At 43.8% G+C, this 10,496-nt stretch overlaps 1 protein-coding gene across 1 annotated transcript in view; it reads left to right on the top strand.

The window, feature by feature from the left end:
- The first annotated feature begins 3,036 nt into the window (after window positions 1-3,036).
- ELF2 (E74 like ETS transcription factor 2) overlaps window positions 3,037-10,496 on the top strand; it is a 141,613-nt gene continuing 134,153 nt past the window's right edge. The window contains exon 1 of the mRNA XM_089688917.1: window positions 3,037-3,185. The gene's annotated coding sequence lies outside the window, so the exon portion shown is untranslated. The remainder of the gene's footprint in view (window positions 3,186-10,496) is intronic.

Below are 10,496 nucleotides of genomic sequence, written 5' to 3'. Positions count from 1 at the left end.
GGGCAGCCTGGGACTTAGACTCTGCGCCCTGAGGGACTTCGGTCTGTGGGTGGTGGTTGTCGTCAGCCAGTGCGTTACATTGTTAGGCCTGCCTGTCCGTTCCTCAGCTCCTGCCCTGACAGCGAGTAACTCTTAAGGCCTGGCTAGTAGCTCAGGACTTGAAATTTTAAGCCCTGCTATAGATAATAACCATATATGAGGTAAGTGTACTTCCAGTTCCTGGACAGACTTATGTGTGTCAGTAATTTTATTTTACAAGCTCTATAGGGAATTAATACAAACAGTAACTGTATGTGAGGTACAGTTAGGTCCATATATTTGCACACAGGCACAATTTTAATTTTGTTTCAGGTATTTACCAAAACATGTTCAAGCTTTAGTTATATAATGGATATGGGCTGAAGGTGCACACTCTCAGGTCTAATTTGAGGGTATGTACATCCAAATTGGAGGAAGGGTTTAGTAATTACAGCTCTTAAGAGTAGCCACCCCCCCCCCTTTTCAAGGGACCAAAAGTAACTGGACAATTGAGTATAATCATAAATAAAATGTTAATTTTTAATATTTTGTTGAGAATCCTATACTGGCAATGACTTCCTGAAATCTAGAACCCATGGACATTACCAAAGACTGGGTTTCCTCCTTTCTGATGCTTTGCCAGGCTCTGACTGCAGCTGTCTTCAGTTGTTCTTTGAATGTGGGGTTTTCTGTCTTTAGTTTTACCTTCAGCAAGTCAAATGCATGCTCAGTTGGGTTGAGATCAGGTGATTCACTCGGCCATTGCAGAATATTCCACATCTTTTCTTTCAAAAGCTCCTGGGTTGCTTTTGCAGTGTTTTGGATCATTGTCCATCTCTACTGTGAAGCGCCGTCCAATCAACTTTGCTGCATTTGGCTGAATCTGGGCTGACAGTATCTCTCTAAACACTGCAGAATTCATCTGGCTGATTCTGTCTTCTGTCACATCATCAATACACAACAATAGCCCAGTGCCACTGAAAGCCATGCATGCCCATGCCATCACACTGCCTCCGCCATGTTTTACAGATGACGTTCTGTGCTTTGGATTATGAGCTGTTCCAAGGCTTCTCCACACTTTTTTTCTTCCCATCATTCTGGTACATATTAATCTTGGTTTCATCCATCCAAAGAATGCTTTTCCAGAACTGGTCTGGCTTTTTTAGATGTTTGTTGGTAAAGTCTAATCTGGCTTTTCTATTCTTCAGTCTTATGAATGGTTTGCACCTTGTGATGAACCCTCTGTATTTGCTCTCGTGAAGTCTTCTCTTTATTGTAGAGTTTGACAATGATATGCCAAACTCCTGAAGAGTGTCCTTCACTTGTCTGGATGTTGTGAATTGGTTTTTCTTTACCATAGAGAGGATCCTGCGATCATTTACCACTGTTGTCTTTTGTGGACGTCCGTGCCTTTTTATATTGCTGAGCTCACTAGTGCATTCTTCTTTCCTTAGAATGTTCCAGACTGTTGATTTGTTCACTCCTAATGTTCCTGATATCTCTCTGATGAATTTGTTTTGTTTTAAAGCCTTACACTGCTCTGTTTCACTTGCATGGACAGCTCCTTTGAACGCATGATGTAGGTTCATGGCAATAGATTCCAAATGCAAATACCACACTTAGAATCAACTCCAAACCTGCTTAATTGATGAAGAAATAATGAAGGTGTAGCCCACACCTGGCCATGAAACAGCTTTTGATTCAATTGTCCAATTATTTATGGTCCCTTGAAAAAGGGGGGATGGCTACTCTTAGGAGCTGTAATTCCTAAACCCTTCCTCCAATTTGGATGTACATACCCTCAAATTAAACCTGAGAGTGTGCACTTTCAGCCCATATCCATTATATAACTATAGCTTGAATATGTTTTGGTAAATACCCGAAAAAAACTAAAATTGTACCTGTGTCCAAATATATATGGACCTAACTGTGTGTTCTCAGTTCCTGGGCAGACTTGCATGTGTCAGTCATTTTATTTTACAAACTTTATAGGGATAAGTTGGAGTCCTAAAGATAATAACTTTGGAATAATATACATAATACATACACGCAGCTTTTGGAGTAATATACATAATGACTAAGTGTGAGGTAAGTGTGTTCCCTGTCCTTGGGCAGACTTATGTGTCAGTAATATTTTCCAAGCTCTATAGCATCTTGGGCAGATGTATGTGTGACAGATATTTTATTTAACAAACCTAACAGGGATATGTGGGAGTGCTATAGATAAAAACTTTGGAGTAATATGCGTAATAACTATATTTGAGGTAAGTGCGTTCCCAGTTCCTGGGTAGACCTATATTTGAGGTAAGTGCGTGCCCAGTTCCTGGGCAGACCTATATTTGAGGTGTGTTCCCAGTTTTTGGGCAGACCTATATTTGAGGTAAGTGCGTTCCCAGTTCGTGGGCAGACCTATATTTGAGGTGTGTTCCCAGTTCCTGGGCAGACCTATATTTGAGGTGTGTTCCCAGTTCCTGGGCAGACCTATATTTGCGGTAAGTGCGTTCCCAGTTCCCGGGCAGACCTATATTTGAGGTGTGTTCCTAGGTAGACCTATATTTGAGGTAAGTGCGTTCCCAGCTAGACCTATATTTGAGGTAAATGTGTGCCCAGTTCCCGGGTAGACCTATATTTGAGGTATTTTCCCAGTTTCTAGGTAGACCTATATTTGAGGTAAGTGTGTTGTTCTCAGTTCCTGGGCAGACTTGTGTCAGTTATTTTATTTAACAAACTTTCTATTGATATGTTGGAGTGTTAAAGTTTATGTAAGTGTGCTCCTGGGCGGACTTGTGTGTGTCAGTATTCGTATTTAGTAAACTTTCTAGGGCTCCTATAGATAATCTGGGTATGTGAGGTAAATGTGTTCCGTGTCCATGGAAGGGGTCCATGTGGCGGGAGTGTATGTTGGAGGGAGAGCAGCGTCGCTCCTCCATGTGTGTTCCTCCATGTGAGCTCCCAGTCCCCGGGCAGACTAGTGTTGTGTCAGCCATAGTCCCTCCCTCTCTCTCTCTGACACAGTCTCTGTGTGTGTATCTCCTCCATTCCCCCTGTCATCCCCCCTCCCCTCCGGCTCTCTCTCACACACTCCGTGTGTTGTCACTGCTGCCACCCCCACTCCGCACAGCTCGGTGCCCCGGGACCTCAGGACGTACGATTCCAACCCGGCCAAGGTAAGGGCGTCCAGCACCGGCCCCGGGGGCCGCCCCTCCCCCTCCCGGGCTCCTCATTCACTACAGCGGCGCAGCGCAGAGGGCACTGGGGGGTAGGGTGGGGAGGTCCCGGGCAGTAGATATGATGGCAGATTCCTTCGGCGAGGACTGTAGGGTACGAGGGACAATCATGTGTCTTCATAGCTCCCCCTCTATGAGAATGGCTGCCCTTGCCCTTTCACCTCGCTAGGCTGAGGGGGCCGGCAGGCCAGGGGTTAAGTTGGTCCTCCATGGCAGAGGCCGGCGGTGCCTGGTGACCATCGGCGGTGTGAGGAGGGGAGAGGAGCCCGGGTGGTGGTGGGGGATGGCTCGGTGTCATCAGGGCCTACATGTTTGTTGTGGAAGGCAGTCCAATGTGTATGGGAGGGGAGACTTCACCGATCCCTCCCCGGCTGTGTGTGTGTGATGGGGGCACTGCGGGCATGACACCCCAATCACCGGGAGGGGGAAATGGGGACTTTATGTTCAGGGATGAAGTTTGTTGTCACTTCTGCAGACGAGTCTGGTTGTAGGTCTACTTTCACTTCATCAGCATGGAGGAGGCTCTCCACCATTAACATCATCATTATAATCAACCCCTGATAGGACCGAGCTGGGCTCCCATGAGTAATGTGTCTGGGTGTAAATATATGGGGAGAGAGGGGTCAGGACTGGAAGGAAGGCTGCTGTCGTCATCATCATTATAATAGCAGTAGGTAGGTGGACTGTATGTGTGGACCTCTCCAGCCCTGCAGACATGGATCTTCTCTAAGTGCTGGTCCTCTGATCCCAGTGATGGTCAACTTATGACCAGACTCAGGTGTGGCCCTCAACATTACCAAAGGGCCACACATAAAATTCATTGTCAGAGACAACACACAACAGGATATAGTCAAAGGCTAGGGGCATGTTACAAGAAATGGTCTGAAACTGTGGATAAAATACAAGAGAAGGTCAGAGAGTGTAGACAGGATACAGGAAATGGTCAGAGACTGCGGATGTGATATAAGAAATGGTCAGATACTGTGGAGGTGGTACAGGAGAGGGTCAGAGAGTGCGGACGAGGTACAGGAGAGGGTCAGAGAGTGCGGACGAGGTACAGGAGAGGGTCAGAGAGTGCGGACGAGGTACAGGAGAGGGTCAGAGAGTGCGGACGAGGTACAGGAGAGGGTCAGAGAGTGCGGGCGAGGTACAGGAGAGGGTCAGAGAGTGCGGACGAGGTACAGGAGAGGGTCAGAGAGTGCGGACGAGGTACAGGAGAGGGTCAGAGAGTGCGGACGTGGCACAAGAGATGGTCAGAGAGTGCGGACGTGGTACAGAAGACTGAACACGCTATAGGAGTTGTTGGAGTAAAAAAATTTAATATATTACAGCTTACCAAGAATTAGATGTGATGGCTTCATTAGTTTTCTTTTTTAGGCTTTTTCCCTCTGTTTTCACCTGGTGATCTGGCCAGTAACATGCCTCCTGTCTTAGAGTGCCTCTACTCTGGATGAAGGAGCACAGGAGGCACCTTTGGACAGCAGCATTGTCAGTCAGGGAGGAGGGGAATGTTAGATGTAATAGCAGATTTCAATACACAAACAAATCAAAGCCAAACTTCAGATAATATTTTATAAGCAGTTGCAGCAACAGTTTTGTTCATTTTGGGATGAAGATTTTACATTAATAAAAGCTGATCATTGTAAGCACATCTGCCTGTGGTAAATGGTTTGTCTCAGCCCTCTAACTTTCTTGCTATATTGGTTATCAAGTGTGGCCCCTGACTTCACCAAAGGGCCATACATAAAATCTGGTAAATAGTGTCTGAGACAGCAGATACTCAACAGGATATGGTCAGAGACTGTGAGCACAATACAAGAGATCGTAGAAGACTCTGGACATAGTACAGGAAGTAGTCAGAGACTGTGAACATTATATAGGAGCTGGGGACATGTTCCTGGAGACAGTCTTAGACTGGATACATGATATATGAGACTGTTGGAAATGACTGCAATACCTGGGCAATAGGGACATACAGATTAATGTCTGCGTGGGTCCCAAGGTCTGCACAAAAAGTGCCAAATAGCCGCAGGTTGGGCACCAGGGCTCTAACTGCTACATCTTTAGGACAGCTTGTTCTGTTGAAAAAAAACAGACTTTACTGGCCGGCTCGCCAAATGAAAATAAGAGACAATAAAAAAGAAAACAAATACAGCCTTCATATTTAGGAATTGGTAAGCTGCAATATACTACATGTTTGCTTTTGGGTTTAATACCACTCTAACTCCACATTTATTGAGAAAACCCCAAAACAATCCCCTCTGGGTGATCAATGTACGTTGCAGGGATTTTAATAATATTTGTAGCATATACAGTCAGGTCCATAAATATTGGGACATCGACACAATTCTAACATTGTTGGCTCTATACACCAATACAATGGATTTGAAATGAAACGCACAAGATGTGCTTTAACTGCAGACTGTCAGCTTTAATTTGAGGGTATTTACATGTTGGTGAAAAGGAGAGGAGGGAAGTCGACAACACTGCAAGGGTGGAGCACAAAGGGGAAACTGGCAGGGTGAAAAGTATGGTGCACAGGTAGGGTGATGGGTACAGTGAGGGGGCAATTACTGGAACAGATCCCCTGTATGGCTTACTCTGCAGCAGCTGAAAGCAAGCAGAAGGGAAAAGAGAAGAATCCAGATTTCAGCTGCTGCAGGGAGAGCCATACAGGGGATCAGTTCCAGTAATTGCCCCTCCTGCCATACCAATCACCCTCCCTGCCCACATCCGATTCACCCAGCTGCCTGGGCCCCGTACAGGAGGACTCGTGGTACCCCCTTATCCACGGCCCTGCCTGTACAGCCTACTAGGCATTGTTAGTTACCTACAGTCAGGTCCATAAATATTGGGACATCAACACAATTCTTACATTTTTGGCTCTATACACCACCACAATGGATTTGAAATGAAACGAACAAGATGTGCGTTAACTGCAGACTGTCAGTTTTAATTTGAGGGTATTTACATCCAAATCAGGTGAACGGTGTAGGAATTACAACAGTTTGCATATGTGCCTCCCACTTGTTAAGGGACCAAAATTAATGGGATAGAATAATAATCATAAATCAAACTTTCACTTTTTAATACTTGGTTGCAAATCCTTTGCAGTCAATTACAGCCTGAAGTCTGGAACGCATAGACATCACCAGACGCTGGGTTTCATCCCTGGTGATGCTCTGCCAGTCCTCTACTGCAACTGTCTTCAGTTCCTGCTTGTTCTTGGGGCATTTTCCCTTCAGTTTTGTCTTCAGCAAGTGAAATGCATGCTCAATCGGATTCAGGTCAGGTGATTGACTTGGCCATTGCATAACATTCCACTTCTTTCCCTTAAAAAACTCTTTGGTTGCTTTTGCAGTATGCTTTGGGTCATTGTCCATCTGCACTGTGAAGCGCCGTCCAATGAGTTCTGAAGCATTTGGCTGAATATGAGCAGATAATATTGCCTGAAACACTTCAGAATTCATCCTGCTGCTTTTGTCAGCAGTCACATCATCAATAAATACAAGAGAACCAGTTCCATTGGCAGCCATACATGCCCACGCCATGACACTACCACCACCATGCTTCACTGATGAGGTGGTATGCTTAGGATCATGAGCAGTTCCTTTCCTTCTCCATACTCTTCTCTTCCCATCACTCTGGTACAAGTTGATCTTGGTCTCATCTGTCCATAGGATGTTGTTCCAGAACTGTGAAGGCTTTTTTAGATGTCGTTTGGCAAACTCTAATCTGGCCTTCCTTTTTATGAGGCTCACCAATGGTTTACATCTTGTGATGAACCCTCTGTATTCACTCTGGTGAAGTCTTCTCTTGATTGTTGACTTTGACACACATACACCTACCTCCTGGAGAGTGTTCTTGATCTGGCCAACTGTTGTGAAGGGTGTTTTCTTCACCAGGGAAAGAATTCTTCGGTCATTCACCACAGTTGTTTTCCGTGGTCTTCCGGGTCTTTTGGTGTTAAATGTTCCAAACAGTTGTTTTGGCCACGCCTAATGTTTTTGCTATCTCTCTGATGGGTTTGTTTTGTTTTTTCAGCCTAATGATGGCTTGCTTCACTGATAGTGACAGCTCTTTGGATCTCATCTTGAGAGTTGACAGCAACAGATTCCAAATGCAAATGGCACACTTGAAATGAACTCTGGACCTATAATCTGCTCATTGTAATTGGGATAATGAGGGAATAACATACACCTGGCCATGGAACAGCTGAGAAGCCAATTGCCCCATTACTTTTGGTCCCTTAACAAGTGGGAGGCACATATGCAAACTGTTGTAATTCCTACACCGTTCACCTGATGTGGATGTAAATACCCTCAAATTAAAGCTGCCAGTCTGCAGTTAAAGCACATCTTGTTTGTTTCATTTCAAATCCATTGTGGTGGTGTATAGAGCCAAAAATGTTAGAATTGTGTCGATGTCCCAATATTTATGGACCTGACTGTACCTACCGTTTTGTTGCTCTAAAGCATGGGTCTCCAAAAATTTGTGTGAGGACCACATTGTATATTTTACAAATATTTGTGGGCTAAATATTGCCCATCTGAACCCTACCCCTTATGTCAGGTTTCCTATCAGAGTTCCCATCAGATTCCCCCTTACATTAGAGCCCCATCTTACAGGGTGTAGGTGCGGGTTGGAAGATATTAAGCATAGGCTGTGAACCCTAGCTGAGGGCCGGATGTGGGCCATAGTTTGAAAACCCTGCTCTAAATCAATAGCTGTTTCACCAGAGCAATTGCAGACTGATTCTGAATGGGAAGGGCTCGTCCATTATAACTGGCAGGTGTACTCTGTGTTATGATGAGAAAAGTTTCAAGTGTTGGCATCCCTTCAGTATCACCAAATCTGAAATGCCTATTGCAGAGGGTGCCTAAAAATCTGACTTGTATCTTAGTGCATGACATTTCTTTTTCAGGATGTTCTTTATATGAAAGTGGTAGTAAACCGCCGCAAAAATACCAAAAACCTGAGCCCCCCTGCAGGTTTAAGTTATAGTGTATTAGTATGCACCGAATACTAGCACCTTATGACAGATTTACCTGCACACAGAGCCCTCCAGCGCAGCGCTGTCACTGCTCTCCGGTGCTTCCATTTGCATCTGGTTTTCCTTCGCGGGTTTCAGCTGTGTGAGTGGTCAGGGCCATGATGATTTTGCATTTCATGGCATACTGTATACTCTGAATTCAGAGCGTCCCTGCACATGCACAGGTGATGTCATTGACTATTGCTGATGTGTCAGTATACGTTTAGGAGATATTAATTGCACCTACAAGTAAGCCTGATTGTAAGATTACCTGTAGGTACAACTTGAAAAAATAGACTTTGCTACCATTTTAAGGCCCCATGTACACGGGACACTTCTGAATGATAGAAACTGACTGCTGGAAAATGTAGGTTAAAAACGTCTGTTTAGTTGCATTTTCATACCGCGTTTATGCACCTTTATGAGCGTTTGCGTTTAGAAGCGTTTTTTAAAGATAACCTCAGGAGACCTTCCAAAATGCACTGAAAATCAGAAAAAAAAATTAACTATTTCAGATATTTTGATAGAAATAGAGCAGAAGCAGAGAGAGAAATTTTTGTTGAGATTATCTGTCTTTTTTTTTTTGTGGTGTTTGGGTGTGTTCCAGCTGATTTCTGTGCACAAATTATTGCAGCAGTGTCTAACATATTTTTTTTCATGCAAAACCTCAAAGCATGGTGTGCTAGGTCCATTTGAGTATCGGGAAAACGCTTTGTATGCATTTTCATGATGAAAAAAGGCTCTGGATAGCATCTGGAAATGGAAGAGTCAAAAAAAAATTTCAAACGCCTATAAACGCGTTTACACACATTTACAAGCGTTTTGCGTTTGAAACGCTGATAAAATCTACTGCTGAACGCAAGTTTTCTGCATTCAAAAAAATGACTGTAAACTCAACTGCCTGTAAACAACGATGTGTACATGGACACATAGGAAAACAGGGTGAGTTCAGGGGCTGCTGAAAAAAACTCTGAACAGCTCCTAAACTTGAGTTTATCAGCTGCAGTGTACATGAGCCCTAAGTGTGTACAGACTGCCTCCAGAGAGGAATAGGAGTGGAGGAGATGATGTTGTTTGTGATGCTAAAAGTCACAGAGGCTAAGGGAGTGCAGTTTGAGGAGGAGCTGGTGGTTAACTGTGTCAAAGGCAGCAGAAAAGGTTTAAGGCCTCTTTCACACCATGGTGCTGAGATGTGAGTTTTTCTGCACATGTTCTGCAAGGGCACAAAGAAAACAATTGTTCTCTATGTACCCTGTTTATACCACAACACTAGAATCCTGTGCAGATTTTTTCTTTGCAGGAATCCGCAACATGTATAAAACTCATTGAAACATGCATGAAAACTGATATAAACTCGTGTCTCTGCAAGTGAAAGCTGCACTTATTTTTTTTTTTTTTTCCTATCAGTTTTTCTGCACATATGGTATGAACGAGGCCTAAAAGTATGAAATAATGGCCATTGGTTTTAGCAGTAGGTTACACTGTTCAACAGGTAAAAAGCTTTGGGCATAAAATTAGCTAATCTTACATAATTTTGGGGTGCTGAAAATGAAAATGACCCTAAAAAATGTTGATTGGCTCTAGTTTCCATGATATATTCACCCATCTAATGACGTAAGCCATTCAAAATTATGATGCAACTTCAGCTGTATATTGCGCAATTGATACAGGTGACCAATAGAAAATTGTATGCATACTGAGATGATGCAATATTAGCCTTTAATTGCATCACTTCACTGCATAAAAGCTGCAGTATCTGTAGCTGATTGTAGTTCGACATCGTCTTTACATTTCGTTTTTATGCTAATATAGGCTACTCAGTAACGCCTCGAACTTGTGTGAATAAAGCAGATAATTTCTGCTATATCTGCGGTGAAATAACTTTTATCTCACAAAAAAGGAGGATAACAGGAATGATTAAGAAAGCCTACAACTTGTATTTTGGCTGCAAGATAGGAGACCAGGACAAGAGCTGGGCACCACATATATGCTGCAATTCTTGTGGGACGGCACTGGAGCAATGGTTGAATGGAAAAAAGGCATCTATGCCTTTCGCTGTGCCAATGATTTGGAGAGAGCCAACAGATCATGTTAGTAATTGTTACTTTTGTATGGTGCCTCCAATTGTAAAAGGGCTAAATAAGAAGAAAAAGTTATCTGTGCACTATCCAAATATTCCATCGGCAATACGTCCAGTTCCTCATGGAGAGGGGCTACCA

The sequence above is a fragment of the Staurois parvus genome, unplaced genomic scaffold (genome assembly GCF_062004578.1).
Source record: "Staurois parvus isolate SC_StPar_1 unplaced genomic scaffold, SC_StPar_1.0 ptg000460l, whole genome shotgun sequence".
Classification (NCBI taxonomy): Eukaryota; Metazoa; Chordata; class Amphibia; order Anura; family Ranidae; genus Staurois; species Staurois parvus.
Note: the sequence above shows the minus strand (reverse complement) of the source record. Positions and strands in the feature narration are given on the sequence as shown.